The sequence below is a fragment of the Tupaia chinensis genome, unplaced genomic scaffold (assembly GCF_000334495.1).
Source record: "Tupaia chinensis unplaced genomic scaffold, TupChi_1.0 Scaffold139757_1, whole genome shotgun sequence".
In the NCBI taxonomy this organism is placed as follows: Eukaryota; Metazoa; Chordata; class Mammalia; order Scandentia; family Tupaiidae; genus Tupaia; species Tupaia belangeri.
In genome coordinates this window covers 1,728,546-1,748,273 of record NW_006199637.1, presented here as the reverse complement: position 1 = coordinate 1,748,273, position 19,728 = coordinate 1,728,546, and the positions used below count along the sequence as shown (strand labels likewise).

General features: G+C 45.0%; 1 pseudogene; it reads right to left on the bottom strand.

Annotated features, from left to right (window-relative positions):
* Positions 1-13,931: 13,931 nt before the first annotated feature.
* LOC102501783 (G2/M phase-specific E3 ubiquitin-protein ligase-like) lies at positions 13,932-18,605 on the bottom strand (annotated as a pseudogene).
* Positions 18,606-19,728: the final 1,123 nt, after the last annotated feature.

Below are 19,728 nucleotides of genomic sequence, written 5' to 3'. Positions count from 1 at the left end.
CCTCATCCCCCCACCCCCTGCACCAGGGCTGACCAGGACACCTTCCTCCCCGGGTCTGAGGGAAGGCCAGCAGGCAGGGATTCCTCTCCCTGGTCCCCTGCCTCAAGGGTTGAGGAGAGGAAGCAGAAAAGTTTTGTAAGAAGACCTGAGCTGGCCTGTCTCCACCATCACACCCACAGTGACCACCTGCAAAAAAGTCCTTTAGCTGGGGTGAGATCTGCCAAACGGGGCGCCCCGCTGCAGGTGCTGGCAAAGGAGAACAACAAGCTGCACGTGCGAGAGCCAGCACCCCACAGGTGTGCACGCACAACCTTACCTCACTTCACCCTCACCACTCCAGCGGGCAGCTGCTTCATCCACCCCACCTCACAGATGACAAAACGGATATGAAAAGGCAAATTAGGTTGACTGGGCTCACAGAGCTACTTGGTGTGAGAGCCAGGATCTGGGTCCAGGCCGTCTAACAGCAGCATCCCTAGACTTACTGAAGGAACGGGCCTCTGAACTTAGTGTTCTTGAACTAAGCCTTTCCACTCAGTGCTCTTCTACTTGGCTTTTCTTCCTAAAAAGCAATCCCCCCCAACCCCCAAATCAGCATAAAGTATTACATATGCTTGGAAATTTCTGATATTCGTATTTTTACTTCTCAGGGTGTTTTCCCCCCAGTTGTTTTCTCTGCTGAAAACAACCTCTCACATCGTTGCCAGTTTCCAAGCCGTGCACCCTCATTACCATCTGGAATGGAATGGGCATTCGCTAGTGTGCGAGCGCACTGCCCACACACGCGGCTGCTCCACGAGTCCCCTCCTGCCTCATGCGTTTGTGCTGCTCTGGGCTTCCTGGCGTATGTTTGCCAAACAGCATCCTAAAGAGAGGTATGCGTCTAACGTGGCGTCGCGCACACTCTGTTCCCTGCAGGCTGGATGGTGTTGGAATAAGTGGTGAGGCGCAGTAGCTAAGACCGTGGGTAGTGGAGTAGGGTTTCCACAGACTAAACGAAATATCAGAATAAAAATTACAGAGTTCGAGGCCAGCTCTGTGGAGTGGTGATGACGCACTCACTGCTCGAGAGAAGCTGGATTCCACATGGTGACTGCAGTTTGAGTCCCTGGCCTGGTCAGCCTCAAACATGTCAGGTACATGTGAGTGCCCACAGCCCAGTGGGCTAGAGGAATAGAGGAAGGGGATTACGGTATGATCAGACCCTGTGAAGGGGGCTCCCCTCTCTCTCTCTTACTCTCATATGCATGTGCATGTACCATATCATGAATGATAGGGCAAAAAAAAAGTAGTTAACATGCATTAATACTAAATCCAAGGCTTTCTGTTGTGTGTTTTACAGGAATTATCTCTTTTCAGTGCCACGATAACCCTATGACATTCGTATCGCCACCATATGACAGAACTCAAGGCCATGGAAGGCTTAGAGCTGGGATTCTGATACACTTACCCAGCCCACTAACTGCAAATGAAAACGGACTCCTGCTTTTGGCAAGCTTTTTTCCTTCAAAATGGAAATATCTTTGTCATTTTGCTAATTATAAATATAATACGTGCTAACTGTGAAGAATTAAAATGACACGAAAGTGTAAAGAAAACATAGAAATCTCTCCATAATCCCCCTCTTTATGGAATTTAACACAGTAACGCATTTTTAAGACACGTGGGATCACGTTGTCATATTCCTCAGGGAATGTCCTGGCTCATGACATGTCAAGGAACAACTGATAAATATTTTCATAATTCTAGCAGTGAAATTGGTAGGTCAGTAGGTGTAAACATTTACATTTTGGCCACATGATGACATGGACAAGTTACTTTATTTAAGCCACTGTAAACAATGAAAGCTGAGGATGCAATTTTAAAAAAGCTGGTGACAGTTTAATTAGTACAATTTAAAAAAAGGGCATACACTGAAGAGAGAGAGAGAGAGAGAGAGAGAGCCCCTACCCATGGGATACAGTCAACCCCCCTCCTCCACCCCTCCACCCCACAGGGATTCTGGGCACAAACACACTCATACCTTCTATGTCTATGGTCGGCCATGAAGGATCAGGATTCCCCAACCACTCGGCTTCTAGGCTGGATCTTAATGAGTTCAATCTTAAGGAACTTATTAACACAAATCAAGAGACTTAGAAATGTTCAGACCATTGGGACCAGCAGATGGTGTAATGATTATATTGCTGGACTACCACGTAGTCAACTGCAGTTCAAATCCCAGACCCAGCAGCTAAAAAACTCATGCCAGGGGATCAGCAGTTAGCACAATGGCTATGTTGCTAGACTCCCATGTAGTCAGCTGTGGTTTGAGTCCTGGACCTGGGGGTTTAAACTCATGCCGGGCATGTGTACGTGCGTGCCCAAGATCCTGAGAGGAGAAAGGAGGAGAAGGGATTGTGGCGTGGCCATCCCCCCCGGGGGGTGATTTCCCACTTTCTGTCTCTCTCTGTCTTCTGGTGAGTGCACACACCCTATGGCAAAAACCTTTCCAAAAAAACAAGACAAAACTCATGTCAGGTACATGTGTGTGTTCCTATCCAAAATCCTGAGAGGAGAATGGAGGAGAAGGAATTATGGGTTGTCCATCTCCCTGGGGTGTGACTTCTCACTTTCTGTCTCTCTGGTGAGTGTACATTCTCTGTAGTAAAAATCTCTCTCTCAAAAAAAAGTTCATACCGTTATCTTATATCAGTTCCACTTATGGTAGTCTATCTAGCCCTAGGATATAAATAAGTGAAAAGGCAATATGTACCATTTTTATAGCCAAAATAGGGGCATAATGTAAATGTCCTTCTATAAGAGAATGAGTAAATTAATCATTAAACAAATTAAGACTATCTCCTCACTGGAATACTATACAGTCATTAAAAATGAAGGCTATGACAAGTCTAATAATGTGGTAGAAATGCTTATAACTTAAAGTCAAATAAAAAAGCAATATATAAAGCTGTATATACTATGTGATTACAATTGTGTGGAAATAAATTACAAAGAAATAATAGCAAAATGATATCAATGGTTATGTTAGTGCAGCTCAGCGTAGTGGCACACACTTGTAATCCAAGCTACTTGGGAGGCTGAGGCAGAAGGAGTGTCAGTTTGAAACTGCCTGGACCATAGTGAGATCCTGTCTCTTTTTTTTTGGAGAGATTTTTGCTATAGTGCACATGCGCTCGCCAGACAGACACAGAGAGACAGAGAGATAGAAAGCAAGAAATCACCCCCCCAGGGGGGATGGCCACGCCGCAATCCCCTCTCCTCCATTCTCCTCTTGGGATCTTGGGCACGCACGCACACGCGCCGGTGTGAGTTTTAAGCCACCGGGTCCGGAATGCGAACCGCGGTCGACTACGTGGGAGTCCAGCGACATAGCCATTATGCTAACTGCTGGTCCCTGATCCTGTCTCCTTTTTAAAAAGAAAGAAAGAGGGGCTATGGCCACGCCGCAATCCCCTCTCCTCCATTCTCCTCTTGGGATCTTGGGCACGCACGCACACGCGCCGGTGTGAGTTTTAAGCCACCGGGTCCGGAATGCGAACCGCGGTCGACTACGTGGGAGTCCAGCGACATAGCCATTATGCTAACTGCTGGTCCCTGATCCTGTCTCCTTTTTAAAAAGAAAGAAAGAGGGACTAGCAAACGGCATGGTGGTTGGGGGCACTGGACTCTCACATGGCGGATTGCGGTTCAAGTTCCAGACCCGGCGGCTTGCTTTCTCACTTTTTCTCTCTCACTCTCTTTCTCTGCCTATCTGGTCAAATTAAAAAAAAAAAAAAAAAAAAGGCAAATAAATAAATAAAGTTAAATAATTCTTAAAAAGAATGAAAAAAGAAAAGTTTATGTTAGTGTATTGGGATGAATGTGGGTTTTTTTTTTCATTTTTTTCTGTACTGTGGTTTATTTTTACAGTCAAAATTGTATTTGTTTAAAGACTGGAAAATAGGTGGAAATTATCAAAGAATTCTGCTTCCTTTTTCCTCTCTGGGTGTGAGTTCCTATTTCTATAAAATGAAGCACTTAGACTAGAGTTAGAGGACTTCTAAGTCATCTCAGTTCTCATATTATATATTTTCTAATACAGTCAGGTGGCTGTTTCTGATTCAAAGCCCAAATTCCATCATCACACTTCAAATGGATAGGTCAGACAAGAACCTGTTCTGTGACCAGTAGTTTGGCCATATCAGCATGTGCCAAAGTATTCACATTCAAGGAAGAGAAACTAGCATGTTATTTGAGTCTGCCCAGGCACATCCTAGGAAGTAGAGGGCCCCACAAAATACTGGGAGCCCTGGTGCCAGATGTTGGGAGAGTGACTCCTCTGCTCATACCACCTTTGAGGGGCTGTGCCCAGCCTGGTTCCCTCATTCCCTCTTCATTTTTAATGACTGTAGAGTGTTCCAGTGAGGAGATAGTCTTAATTTGTTTAATGATTAATTTACTCATTCTCTTACAGAGAGAATTTACGTTATGCCCCTATTTTGGCCATAAAAATAATATGTATTGTCTTTTCATTTATTTATATCCTAGGGCTAGATAGACCGCCAGAAGTGGGAGACTGCTGGTGTGTGAGACTCCCCAAAGCTGCACCTTGCCCACCCCTCTGCCATGGCGAGGCAGAGACTGGAGATTGGTTCATGGAGAATGATGGGTGGAGATTGGTTCCTATGCTGGGTGGGGAGCTCCTTGAAGGCAAGGGCTGGGTTTTTATCTGGGTACCTGAACAATGAACAGATAACTGAGGGAATGAGTGAGTGTGAGAGTGAAGAAAGCCTTTTCCGTGGGAGACCCGGGAGGGCTGCCCTGGCCCTGAGAGATAAGTGAGGCTAGTAGGCAGTAGAAGCGTGACGTGAGGTCATCGATCTGAGGCATGTGTGAATGTGTATGTGTGAGTGTGAGTGTGAGTGAGTGTGAGTGTGTGTTCAGGGAAGGAGCAAGGCTGGAAGAATGCCATTGTGCTGGCATAGCCTTCGTCAGAGCCCTGAAAGGGCCTGAGTGGGCTCTGACTCAGCTCCATGACTCACTCCCTGCATTGCCGAATCCATCCTCTGGCATATCCTCTGGACCAGTTCAGCTCAGCCTCCAGAGGAGCAGGGTGAGATCGGGCCGGCACCTCCGGATGACTCACTCGCTGAGCTGGAAGAAAAGGGCCAAGCCTCCCTACCCTGGTCCTCCCCCACTGCATCACACCTCTGCCTCCCGGGGCACCTCGTGCAGACCCAGGCCTCGTGAGTAGGTCCTGGCAGCTCCAACAATGTCCCCTCAAGCCCACTAAGGCATTAGCCACCCATGCTTCCCTGCTCCCGCTGCCACAGCCTCTCCAGTCCCTTCACACAGCTGCCCCCTGTGCTTCTGTGGCAGCTGGGGTCAGCTTACAAAGAGGCTTATAAGGCGGTCCCAGGTCACTTGCCATTCTGTTTGTCTTTCCTTGGCACAAGATCTTCTTAGTTTATAAAGTCGTTCTACATCCCTTTCCTCATTGGATTCTCTCTGAGACCGTAGGAAGGCGGGCAGGGTGGTGACTATCCCCACTCTGCAGGGAAGGACATGGAAGCTCCAAGAGGTGAAGGCATTAGCGAAGGGGTTTGTGAAGGGCATTAAGAGTAAGGGTGTGTTGCAGAAAGAACAGAGCTGGCCAGGGACCCTGCAAGGCCTTTGGCTGGATATCGGCCTGGGGAAGAGGGACAGTGCTGGCCAGTTTGTGACATGACAGGAGATACAGCTGTATGGGAGCAGAGGACAGGCACCGTCTTTTGACTTATCCCAAGACCCAGGGGAAGCCAGTGAGGGGCCTTAAGCAGGAGGGTGACATAGTCAGATTTAGGTTTTAGAAGCTGGCCCTGGGACCAGCCCAGTGATGGTATAATGGTTACATCACTGTACTCCCACGTGGCCGACCGCAGTTTGAGCTCTGGACTGGGTGACTTGAAACTCATGCCAGGGGAATGTGTGTGCGTGCCCAAAATCTCAAGAGGAGAATGTAGAAGGGATTGCAGCGTGGCCATCTCCATGGGGGGGTGATTTCTCACTTTCCATCTCTCTGTCTCTCTCTCTGTCTCTGGTGAGTGCACACACCCTATAGCAAAAATATCTCTCTCTTTAAAAAAAAGAAAAAAAGAAAACAAAAGAAAAGAAGAGAAAAGGAAAGAAAAGAAAAGAAAAAGAAACTCTCCCAAGTGTGGTGCCGACATTCTAGGGGGTTGTCTCCACAGTCCAGATAAGAGCTGACAGGGTCGGCCTGTGGGCAGTGACAGAGGAGGCAGGAGAGGGACAGGAAGGCTCCTGGGGTCGTATGCAGTAGGCAGATGAAACTGGGTCTGACTGGTACCCCTAAATAAACTGTATGGATTTATTCCGCCGTGTACAGTGGGATGTGTGTGACTGGGGCCGGCAGCGGGTGAGATGACTCAGGCGAGAGGGAGGGTCACTAGGGACACCAACCCTTATAAGCTGAACAAGAGCAAGTGCCCCTTTCAGAAGGAGGGCTTTGTTTTTGAGTTGTTTTTGTTGTTGTTGTTGTTGTTTTGTTTTGAGAGGTTTTTTGCTATAGGGCGCATGGTCTTGTCGGAAAGACAGAGACAGAGACAGTGAGAAATCATCCCCCCCCCAGGATTTTTACACCATTACACCACCTGCTGGTCCCATGGGGACATTTTGCAATGTGAAAGCACCTGCCCATCCATGACCTGCTGTGAAGGACACAGGTGACTCTCTGAGGAGAGGCTGAAGGATAAATGACTTGAGGGGACCCCTGGCTCTTTCCTCTGTCCATTCCTTTCCCTCCTTTCACCCGGTGCCAGGCTGCATGGGTCACCACCCAGGAACTGAGGACATAGCCTTGGCAGGATGCCAGGAAGAGGCCCCTCAGGGAGAATGCCGGGAACCTCCGCTGGGGTGTGGCTGCTGGCTTTGGCAAGGGGCTAGGCTCCCGCCCTGAGCTTGGAGGGTTAGGGAGGGAGTAGGGTTCCCAGGTAAACTACTAGATGCCCAGTTCCATTCGATCTGCAGACAAACAACAGATGCTTTGTAGTGTAAGTACGTCCCAACTATCTCATGGGGCATTTTTACAAAGTATTTGATGTTTATCTGAAATTCATAGCTGAGTGCTTATCCTATATATTTTTAAATAATTATTTTATTTAACTTTATTTATTCATTTTAATTTGACCAGAGAGTAAGATAGTGAGAGTGAGATAGAGAGAGAGAAAGTGAGAAAGCAAGCCACCTGGTCCAGGACTCGAACCATGGTCAGCCATGGAGGAGTCTAATGTCCTTAACCACCATGCCACCTGCTGGCCCTCCTGTCCTGTATTTTTATTTATTAAATATGGCAACCCATAGGGGACACCTCATGGCCACTGCATACCAGGGTCTTGGAGATTGTCCTTTTTCTGAGGCCGTGGTAAGAACTAGCCAGGGCCAGCTGGTGGCGTGGGGAGTAAAGGAGGCTGCCCAGCTGTGCTGAATGAATCTTGGACCTGGTGGCTTGAAAATGATGCCAGGCAGGTATGTGTGGATGCCCAAAACCCCGAGAAGAGAATGGGGGAGAAGGAATTGCTGCGTGGCCATCCTTCCTGGTGGGTGATTTCTCGCTTTCTTCTTTCCCTGTGAGTACACACACCCTACCGCAAAAACAAACAAAAAACAAAGAACCAGTGTGCACCCCATACCAGCCCTGAGATTGCATGTGGGGCTCAGGGTCATGCAGCAAGACCAGTCCTGTCCCTGATGGTCTTCTAACCCAGGCTACTTTGGCTTTCCACATGCCAATGGCTCCTCCTGGGTAGGTGGATAGCTGCTGCCTCTGATCAAATGACCTAACAAAGGGAGGGACCAGGGCTGTCCTCCTCTGGCCAGCAGCATCTCCCAGGGTATCACACCCAGGCCTTTTGGGTAGCCCAGGAACCTGCAACCCTCAGTCAGCCACGGTCTGCATGAGGGGCCTGCTAGAAGGCTATGGAGGAAAGAGGAGACCTCAGCTCCGCCCTGGCCTAGGCAGTGAAGGTAGTGGAGCACTCGTCTGCTCAGAGATCTGCTCTAGGAGACGGTGTCTCCACAGCTTGCCTGGGCTTTACAGAGTTTAAGAAGCTTCCATGTCTGACCTCACTTGATCCTCGCTGTGTCACCATCACTGAGTGGGGATGGGATTGTCAGCTGCTTTCCCAGTCCCTTTGTGGAAAAATGATCCAAAGCTGAGAGAGGCCAAGTCTTTGCCTGTAGTCACATATCCTCACACATTTGGAAGTGAGGCTTCAGCTCTAGCCTGGACAAAGGTGATACGTGATGTTGTAATGATGACAGAATGGGCAGGGGTACTCCTTTGAGGGTCCCAGAATCAAGTCTATGCCATCTGCCACAAAGAGATGAAAATTTGGTAAATTAGGAAAGGAATTTGTTCAATGAGGACAAGACCAGGGACAGGGGCATGGATGCTCACTGTGCCATCAGTAACTCTAAGGATCCAGGGAACTGACGCTCTTGGTGAAGTGCCACTATTTCTATTTTTAAATTTATTTTCATTAAAAAAAGTATTTATTCAATTTTAGTTGAATAAATTTAATTTGACCAGAGAGAGACAGAGAGAAAGAGAGAAAGGGAAAGTGAGAAAGCAAGTCGCCAGGTCCAGGACACGACCTGCAGTTGGCCATGTGGGAGTCCAGCACCCCAACCAGCATGCCACCTGCCAGCCCCTATTTTTATTTTTAATTTTTAAAAAAGAATTATTTATTTAATTCTGTTTGTTATTGTTATTTTTTAATTTTATCAGAGAGAGAAAGAGAAAGGGAAAGTGAGAAAGCAAGCCACCAGGTCCAGGACTCGAACCAGGGTTGGCCATGTGGGAATCCAGCGCCCCTATCTACCACACCACCTGCCGGCCTCTTTTTTTTAAAAGAAGATTTATTTATTTATGCCCCAGGGGGGATGGTCACGCTGCAATCCCTTCTCCTCCATTCTCCTCTCGGGATCTTGGGCACGCACGCATACACGCCCGGCGTGAGTTCTAAGCCACCGGGTCCAGGATGCGAACTGCGGTTGACTACGTGGGAGTCCAGTGACATAGCCATTACACTAACTGCTGGTTCCCTCTATTTTTATTTTTTTAGAGTTGTTTTGTGCCTTACAGTGTGTGGGCTCGCCGGAAACAGAGAGACAGAGACAGTGAGAGAGAAAATAAAAAAATCACTCCCCACTGGCAATGGCCATGACGTCATCCCTTCTCCTCCATTCTCCTCCTGGGATCTTAGGTACGCACACACACACACGCCCAGCGTGAGTTTTAAGCCATTGGGTTTGGGACTCAAATTGTGGTTGACCTTGTGGAAGTCCAGCAACATAACCACTATGCCATCCTGCTGGCACCCCACCATTTCTACAGTAGCGAGAAGCCCTGAAGCCTTGCTTTATGAATGTCAATCTCTAAATAACAGGAAGACTCTCTTCAAGAAAAACGATGTTTATTTGGGAATAGGCATTGTGATGTGGAATTTGCTTGCCATAGTAAACTGTGGCCACATTCAGGGAAGTAAAGGAAGACAAGATTTTCTTTTTTTTTGCGAGATTTTTGCTATAGGGTATATGCTCTCACCAAAGAGACAGAGAGAAAGTGAGAAATCACCTCCCAGGGGGATGACCATACCACAATCTCTTCTCCTTCATTCTCCTCTTGGGATATTTGGGCATACACACACATGTGCCCGGTGTAAGTTTCAGGCCACTGGGTCCAGGACTCGAACCTTGGTTGACCATGTGAGAGTCCAGCACCTTAATCTCTACGTCACTTGCTGGCCTCAACAAGAGTTTTTAAAAGAAAAATAAAGAACAATTACATAAATTCTTTAGGGACAATTATGCTTGGCTACTAGGATCAATAAAAAGGGCTCCACCAGTCCACAGTAAGACAAGTGGTTTGGGGGCAACTGTCCTTGCAGAAGTAGTCCGTGTGTCAGGTTGCAGGGGTCTTTGTGCAAGACTGTGGTTCTGACAAAGTCCTTGGGGCAGTTCTTACGATCAGGCATACTACCTACTGTGAGGAACACTTCCTCTATGAACGTCCCTGCTTTGGTCTAGTCAGGGTTTAACACAAGTTGACCCAAATGACTATATTTTCATTCTGATAACTTTCACACAAATGAGGCTGGAAAGTCCACTGCCCTGTCCTGGTCACAGGCAAAAGACAAGCTAGCAGCTCTCACGGGCGGAGCTCAGAGAACTTTCCAGGACATCCTATCACTAACTGGTCCCAGGCATGAGTGGGCTGCAGTCTAAATGAGGACCTGCCCAGGCTAGCAGGCCAGGGTGCTGTGGTGGGGAGGAACCTAGAGTCAAAGCCCAGGGCTCCTCTCTGCTCCCCAGCAGGAGCCAAGGCTTTTAGTACTGGGCACCTACGCATATCAACCAGAGCAAGTCTCTGTGAAGGTTAAAGCAGACCTGAAAGGAGCAGGACACTTAGAGATGTGGAGTTGCCTATGTTTATTCCACATGTATTTTCAGAGCATCGGAGACAATGGGGATAGAGCAGCGAATAAGACAAATGTTCACACATGTATTTGTCTTCTCCCAGACAACTCTCTTGTAACTTGACTGTTTTGACTCCAGCCAATGTAATGCAAAATTTGGCCCCTTTACAGGCTTCCAGAACAAAGCCCTTTCCCACCCAATATTGGGGAAAGAACATGTCCTGAAGAACATGTCCTGGGTCATGATGAGAGGCAGAGCTCCTCTCACAGCCTCTGGCTCTGTGAATCTCAGTTTCCCTTCTCCCTAGTCTCTCCTGACCATGCGGCCATTCTCAGGGGCCACATCCCTCCCTCCACTTCCTGCCCTCAGCTCTCAACTAGCTTTTCTCCAGCAGTCTCTTCATAAGCGTCCAGGTTTGAGGGGGAAGGCTTTCAAGTTTTTGATCTCTCACTGGTTGACCTTGAAGGACTCAACTTCTTCTCCAGGGCTTCTCCTTTCTGAAAAGGAAATACTGTCTCTACCCGTTTTATTTCTCAGAATTACTCCACGGTGAAATAAGCTTATATCTGAAAAGGGTTATACTCAGAAATCTATAGCACCATGGATCATGCCAAGTAGAAATATCACTGGACAGCAGTCTGCCTTTTAGTTTTAGGGCAGCTGGGGGAATACTAGGCCCCAGGTTTTGCAAACAGAGTGATGATGTCACTAAGGGAGTGAACGGCTGCTCCCCTTTTATTTTGAATTGGATGTAATTTTGCACTTCATGCTCATGCTTTTGTTAATAAACTAAAACAATAAACACACGCCACTATCAAAAGAACACTGACAGCCTGTGTTTATGTGTTTATGTTGTGTCTGTCTCCAAGAAACTGCAACTGCTATGTAGATTTTAAACAAAACTAGCTTTACTCAGGGTTGGGGGGGTAGAATAATTAAAAACCAAAAGGGAGAGCAGATTCTTCCACTGTCTATTCATTATCATTTTCTTTCTCTTCTTTCTTCTCTCTTCGTTTTTAATTGCTAGAGGGCATGGGGTGAGGGGGGGAGGGTGGGATGGGCAGAGGGAAGCATCTCCCAATGGGGCATGGTCACGCCAAAATCTCTTCTCCTTCGTCTCTCCATCCAGTCCGAATTTGGGGCACACATACGCCTATGCACCCGACATGTTTTTCAAAGCTGCTGGGGCAGGGGAGTAAACTGTAGATGACCACGTGGAATCCACCTCCCTTAACCACTAGAGTACAGAACTGGACCATTCTTTTCTTTCTCTCTTGAAACAGAGACATTGACCTGAACCCATCTGAGACCATCCCTAATGAGACCTGAGCAGAGAAACAGGGTGTGTCTGTGTTTGCACCTGGAAGATTCCCCCAGACAGTCAGGTAAATGCTCCTTCCATTCACTGTCCCCAGGTACCTCCCCTCCCTGGAAAGGACCTCACAGGTGATCTGAACCTCCTGAATACTGGGACCAGAAGTGTGTAAATGAGAAGAATAAGAGAGAGAGGAGGAAAAGAGAGGAGCTGGACTGGGATCCCAACTGCTGTTGGCCATGTGAGTCCAGCTTCCTTAACCACTAGGCTAAGGGTCTGGCCCTGCTTATAACATACTTCTATGTGTTATGAAGTTTAATGTATTTCACAAAAATTAATACAAATACATACAAACATATCTGGGTTTGCACTAAATTACCTTGGCTACCTCTGTTGATGCTAAAATTAAGGGTTGAGATGGAAGGGAATTGTCAGATGTGAACTTTTTTTATAGTGATAACCTATTCATGTAAAATTTATGCATTTTAAATTACTTTTTTTTTGAGAGAGAGAAATTTTTGCTATAGGGTGCATGTGCTCACCTGAGAGAGAGAGAGAAACAGAAAGCAAGAAATCACTCCTGAGGGAATGGCCATGCTGCAATCCCTTCTCTTCCAGTCTTCTCTTGGGATTTTGGTCACACATGCACATGCACCTGGCATGAGTTTCAAGTCACCAGGTCCAGGACTTGAACCGCAGTCAACAACACGGGATTCCAGAGACATAACTGTTATCTGCTGGTCCCTTAATTTATCTAAGAAATCTAAAACAAAAAAGGCTATGAGAGCACTCTGATTGGTTTATTTTGGGTGGTGTACTGTTCCTAGACCAATCACTGTGACCCACAGCTCCCCAGGGCTCTGTAACTGGCCCGACCTGGGTTCTAGGCTCACTGGAGCTATGCACATAATTGGCAGCTCCTTCCATAATTACATGTTAGAGTGGTGAGGGAGCAATAACCCCAAAGAAGGGAGGTGCAATTCTGGGCAGACAAAACAGTAAGTTTCCTCCATAGTGAAAGCCTTTGGGCTTCATTGTCTTCATGGGTTTAATTAAGTGTGTGTCATCCAAGGCTGAAATACTTTGTTCAGTATCTTCCCATTACCATACAGGATAAGGATTGGTCCTCACATCGCTATATCCCTAGAACCCAGGCAAGTTCTGGGTCTGTGTAATAGTGGGTGCTCAGCTTAATAGATAGTTACATGGAGACACCACTAATACAGTCTATGAAGATTTTATTAAGCTGCAAATGGAAAGAACTGGCAAAGACAATTCCTGCTTCAATGCTCTCAGGAGAGACAAAGCAGAGAAAGAAAAGGAAGTCAAATTGCCAGCTCAGGACTCCTCCCCAGACCAGTGCTCAAGTTAGGCCCCAGTGGCTTGATACTGACTATTATCACTGATCCACTTCACTCCCACAGTGTAGACCCTGCACCAACATCCACCTCCACCTGTGCTCTTGCCATTATCCAGCATTTGATGAATGTCATTCATTCATTCAACAAGTATTTCCCGGACTTCAACTGAGCCAGATACTGTACTGTGCCGATGTACGACACATCCTTGTCTGTGAGAAGTTTCCGTCTACCCTGACTCAAGGGACCACAGAGATCACCTAACTTCTGTCTGGGTATTAGAGTCTTCTGGGAACCGATGCCATCTTTGTACACCTTTCCAGAAATTACACACAGGCAGAGAATTTGCATATAATTGAAGGTTGGCACCAATTCCTTGAAGTCTGTTTATGGTTTGTCTGTGTACTCCAAGTTGCACACATTTTATTTAATCCAGCTCTCTCATTTTACAAACCAGGAAGCTCTGACCTAGAAGGAAATGACTTGCCCCTGGCTTCCCAAATGCTGCCCCAGCAGACCCCTTTGTCCTCCCTCGGTGTCCGGGAGAAACTGGTTGGAGAGTGCATGGCCCGTGCCAGTTTCCTTGTCAGCTATCAGACCTGAGGCAGCCAACCCATAGCCCCGTCTCCACCACCCTCTGGCTATGGGGATGGGGCTCCCTGAGCAGTTGATCTGACCTTGACTACCCAGGCTGACTCCCCACAAGCGTCAGGGGAAATGTTCTAAAGAGAACAGGATGTGTTTTCCTGCAAAATCATTTGTCTCATAAGATGATTTGCATACTGGTGGGGACACAAATGTCATTCCCTGCCCATTTCCTCCCTAGAGGAAAGGGTTCCCGTCACAGTTTTCTCAAGAGAGGAGGCAGCTGTGTGGGCCCAGCTCCAACTCTGGGGCTCCCTGCCAGATGGAGGGGGCACCAGGTGTTGGTCAGGGCACTCCAACCGTGGTTGGTGAGGAGACTCCTTTCCTGACTTCTCCCCACTCTCAGGGTTTGAGTGGAAGGAGGTTCTCGGTCTTAACTCTGGTGAATAGCCTATTCCTGTGATCAGGGTGTGGGAGTCCCACCTTGGCCTTTGACACATTTTCCTGAGGTTAAATTACTGAAAAGTCAGCAATCAGAAGACTGTTGTAGGACCAGCAGATGTCATAATGGTTAAGTCGTTGAGCTCCCATGTAGTCAACTGCAGTTCGAGTCTTGGACCTGGTGACTTAAAATTCACGCTGAGCACATGTGCATGTGTGCCCAAAATCCAGAGAGAAGAATGGAGGAGAAGTGATTGTGCGTGACCATCTCCCTGGGGGGTGATTTCTCGCTTTCTGTCTTTTTGTTTCTCTCTGTCTCTCCAGTGAGCACACGTGCTTTGTAGCAAAAATCCCTTTTTAAAAAAATTAAAAATTGGGACCAGCAGTTGGTATAATGGCTATGTTGTTGGACTCCCATATAGTCAACTGCAATTTGAGTCCCAGACGTGGCGGCTTAAACTCACGCCAGGTTTGTGTGTGTGTGCGTGCCCAACGTCTGGAGAGGAGAATGGGGGAGAAGGAACTGCGGTGTGGCCATCCCCCCTGGGGGGTGATTTCTCACTTTCTGTCTGTCTCTCTTTTTGTCTTTGTGGTGAGCGCACGCGCCCTAGCAAAAAAACCTCTCCAAATAAATAAATAAACAAACAAACAAACAAATAAATAAAAATTTATTGTGTTGTTTGGTGAAAAATAATAAGTGCTTAGTACTTATTGCTGTGTGTTAGATGTTGCTCTAACATGTTACATGTGTCATAAACTTATTTAATTCTCACAAAGCCCTGAAGAGATTGGCTCTATTAATTTTTCTATTGTCCATATGAGAAATCAAGATTCAGAGAGGTTAAATAACCTGTTCAAGATTACACAGCTGGGTAGCAACGCAGATAGGATTTGAAGTTAACCAATCTGGTTTAAAAGCCTGGAACTCTAAATATAAGAGGATCTTTAGAAATTTTATGGAGAATATATGTCTAATAAAAAAACTGCATGGACTTAAAAAGTTTTTTGCAGCAAGATTAACACTTGCTTTAATTCCACCTCCACAAACTTTTTGAAGTTCCCAAGTACTACTGGCATCATTACCATTTTACAGATGCAGAAACTGAGGCCCAGACAGGTCAAGTACTCATTCAAAGTGACTCAGTAAATAGTGGAGTTGATCTTGAAACCCCACTTGTCAGACTCCAGAGCTACACTGCAACCTCTCCAGAACCTGCCTCTAGGGGAAAAATGGTTAGGTTGTTACATTCCCTTTTTTAAAAACAAAAACAAAAACAAAACAAAAAAATCCTTTTTGGTTTTGAAATTATTTCAGACTCAGGACAAATACAAGAATAGTACAAAAAATTTCTGAATATTCTCCTTCCAGTTTCAACAGTAATTAATGTTTTGCCACATTTATTACTTAATTTTTCTTTCTCTCTTGCTAAATACTTAGGATTATTATTTTTTAAGTTTTATTTTATTTCTTTATCGATTTTTTTTTTTTTTTTTTTTTCGATAGGGTGCCTGCACCACCAGAGAGAAAGGGAAAGTGTGAAATCACCCCAGGGGTGATGTCTATGCCATAATCCTTTCTCCTCCATTCTCTTCTTGGGATTTTGGGTATGCATGCACATGTGTGCAGTGTTTTTCAAGCCACTGGGACTGGGACTTGAATTGTTGAGTTGGGCATGTGAGATCCAGCCACCTTAACACCATGCCACCAGTTGGCTCAGCTTTATTGAGGTATAAGCCATATACCATCCGATTCACCCCTTCAAAGTATACTATTCAATGGTTTTTATAAGTAGTACTTTTTTCTTAGTACTGTATTCACAAATATGTACAATCACCACCCAGTCTATTTTAAAACATTTTCATCATCTCAAAAAGAAACCCTATCCCTTATAACTGCTACTCCCCTATGTCCATTCACCTTAGCCCTAATCCAATCTACTGTCCCTATAGTTTCTTATTTTGGACATTGCATATAAATGGAATCATATAGGGAACAACAGAAGGCATAATTTTTTTTAATCAATAGCAGCTTTTAGTGAAGCATTTCTTTTTTCAAAGAAATATTTTAATGTCTTGATGTAGTGAGAACTTTCTTCCTTTTCTAGTCTTAGAGTATTTCTTATGGCGAAGTCATATTTCTTGAAACGCTTCATAGGAATTGGTGATTGGAAGAGCTAAACAGTTATTACACTTGTTTCCAACAGGAAAATTCATATGCAGGCACTCAATAGAAGGACTATGTTTAAATCCAGCAGGAGGAATGGAACTGCCACCAGTTGCAAAAATAAGAATGTCTTCCATTGTTGTTGCAGATTTTCCATCCTCAATAGTTTGTAAAGAACTGTTCCAAAACCCCAAAGCTTGTACATTGGATAATGTGCGTACTGTAAACAGATCACTAAGAATTTCTGCAGAAACATTCTCAGGTTTATGACAAAGGATGCTATACAATGCTTCTGGATACATCTGAATTTTCTCCAAAACACTAAGAGTTTTCAGACCCTTCTTAAAACTTTCAAAGGGTGCTTTGACTCTCTTAATTACATGGTAGACAACTATGTCTTTTACCAACATATATTTATCACTTCATGTCGTTGTAAGTCTTAGACATCCAATAAGCTCTAGGTAGTTATAGCATTCATTTATTACTGAGTTTAAGTCAGTCATATTTGTTGCAGTATTTATCCTGATTATAACTTGTGCCAACTCAAAATCTGAAACATTGTCTAAAACTGGTTGAGTATTTTCTGGTCCATAAACAAGGCAGTTAAAGTTTTAGAAAAGAAACTAGGTGAAGGACCACCATGAGCCAGAGAACTGGCAAGCATTTTACCATCTTCATAGTAAAGATTCTCTTTCAGAGTTTGAGAATTTAGAGACAAGTTCTTTGACAAGGACCCTTCAAACAGTGATGAATTCTCAAGATATTGCATTAAGAGACTTAGAAATTCTTGCTTTGATCCAAGATGTTCTCTTCTGAAATGATCGTGTTCATTTATATACACTACTTTGATTGTGTATGAAGGGGTAAAGTTTTGATTTCTGAATCCATCTAAGGCACTATTCCAGATATTGGCCTTGTTGATACATAATTGTTTAGTTCTCTGTTTGCTTTTTAAATTTGGAATCCTAACTCTATCAGTATAGTTGAGATATCTCTTTCTCTCTCTCTCTTTTTTTTGAGAGGTTTTTGCTATAGGGTGCATGCACTCGCCAGAAAGACAGAGTGACAGAAAGCAAGAGATCATCCCCTCAGGGGGGATGGCCACACTGCAATTCCTTCCTCCCTATTCTCCTCTCAGGATCCTGGGCACGCATGCAAACACGCCCAGCGTGAGTTTTAAGCCACCAGGTCCAGGACTCTAACTGTGGTCTACTACACTGGGAGTCCAGTGACATAGCCATTATGCCAACTGCTGGTCCCCAGATATCTCTTTTAAACTTGCGGCATTGCCTTATTAGATCTTGCTTTGGGCTCCTGGTGACTGTCTGGACAGCTTAGGTGATGACTCTTCCAACAAGCAATCAATAATCCCCACATTAGAGTTGGGTGATGCATTTTTTTTTTTTTTGCTTTTTGGAAATCTGAGTTGTAGATAATACCTCTACATTCCAAACACTCCCAATTTTGTTCCCATGATCGTAGTGAGGAACAGGCTAAATGTGTTCCACTAGACCCACAACACTGACAGCGTTTTATTTCCCTTTTGCTATGTGGTGCATTATAATCTCACCCTTCTTTACAACAACATCTTTGGACATCACAATGCTCATGGTACTGCAGAAGATCTTGATATGGATTTTCTTCTAATTCCCAAGATGCACCTTTTTTTTTAGGAATATGAATGCCCATTCATTTTCAATATCCCTTTCTGAAAGCTATCACTATTATTACATATTGTACCCCTAAAGAAAAACACTCCGGCATTTATTGCTTGAACCTGTAAACAGTCTCTATGAAACCAAGCATTCCTACAACAAGGACTTTGTGAGCTACTCTAAGTTGGAACAGGCTCAACAAAATCCAGGCAAATGGTGAATGGTAAGGAGTCTCTATACTTATCAGATGGAACGATTTGAACAGGTCGATGTTTCCAACAAAATGATGCAAAATTGCCCGTAAACTGGAAAATACATTCTCTCTGAAATTCACATGGAAAATGGTAGCTTCATTTACACCGGGGTGCAACACGTCCAATTGAAGCATTAGTTTTCTTGCAAATACTGCATTTCAATTTAGAAGCTCTATTTACTTCTTTCCTGACATCTTCTGTTAGAAAACCATAAACTCCTTCTTCTTTACCTCTCTGCCAAATTCCACTTCACATCGACAAGTAATAGTAATGGACAGTGAGATTCCATTTCTCATTAGTTTTCTTTTCTCCATACTTATTAAGACAGTCGTCAGAAAACACAAGCAGCGAGTCACCAGGTTTATTTCCATTCATTTCACAAGGCACTCTCGAAAAAAGTTCCAGAACAGCCGTGTCACTTTTCCCTTCCCGTGCTGCCTCGCTGCAACCCAAACGCTAGTGGATCCATCTAATGGTCCACAGGATTCAAAGTCTCAGATGGTATAATGGTTATGTCGCTGGACTCCCATGTACTTGACCCCGGTTTGAGTCCTGGACCTGGAAGCTTAAAACTCATGCAGGATGTGTGTGCATGCATGCCCAAAATTCTGAGAGGAGAACGGAGAAGAAGGGATGGAGCAAGGCTATGGCACGGTCATCCCCCCTGGAGGGGGTGATTTCTTGCTTTCTGTCTAGCTGTCTCTCTCTGTCTTTCTGGTGAGTATGCACGCCCTATAGCAAAAACCTCTCCAAAAAAAGAAAAAGAAAAAGAAATAAATAAATAGAATCATTTAGCATGTTGTCTTTTGTGACTCACTTTTTTCACTTAGCATAATGTTTTCAGGATTGATTCATACTGTAGCAAGTACTGAAATTTCATTCCATTTTATGGCAGAATAACAGTCCGGTATATGAATACATCAGATTTTATTTATCTGCTCATCAGTTGATGACCAATTGGGCTGTTTCCACATCCCAGCTATTATAGGGAATGCTTCTGTGAACATCAGTGTACAAGTTTTCGTGTAGACATATGCATTTACTTCTCTAGGGCATGTCCGTAGGAGACTTGCTGGGGCCACATGGTAACTGTATGCTTAATCATTTGAGAAAGAATAACTGACAAATTATAATGATTATTTCTGAACCATTTTAAGAGTAAGTGCAGACATGCCCCTTTGTCTGGAAGTTCTGCTAAGAACACAAAACAAGAATATTCTTTTTCTTTTTTCTTTTTTTTTAAGGGACACACACACACAAATAGCCACAGTTACTTTTTTTTTTTTTACAAAAGGAATTATTTAATTCCATTTGTTATTATCATTTTTTCATGTGGCCAGACAGAGACAGAGAGACAGAAAGGGAGAGGCAAAGCAAGTCGTCAGGTCTGGGACTCGAACAGCGGCCGGCCATGTGGGAATCTAACGCCTTCAGCCACCTCACTACCTGCCAGCCCCCAAGAATATTCTTTTCCATAACTACATTCCAGGATCAAATT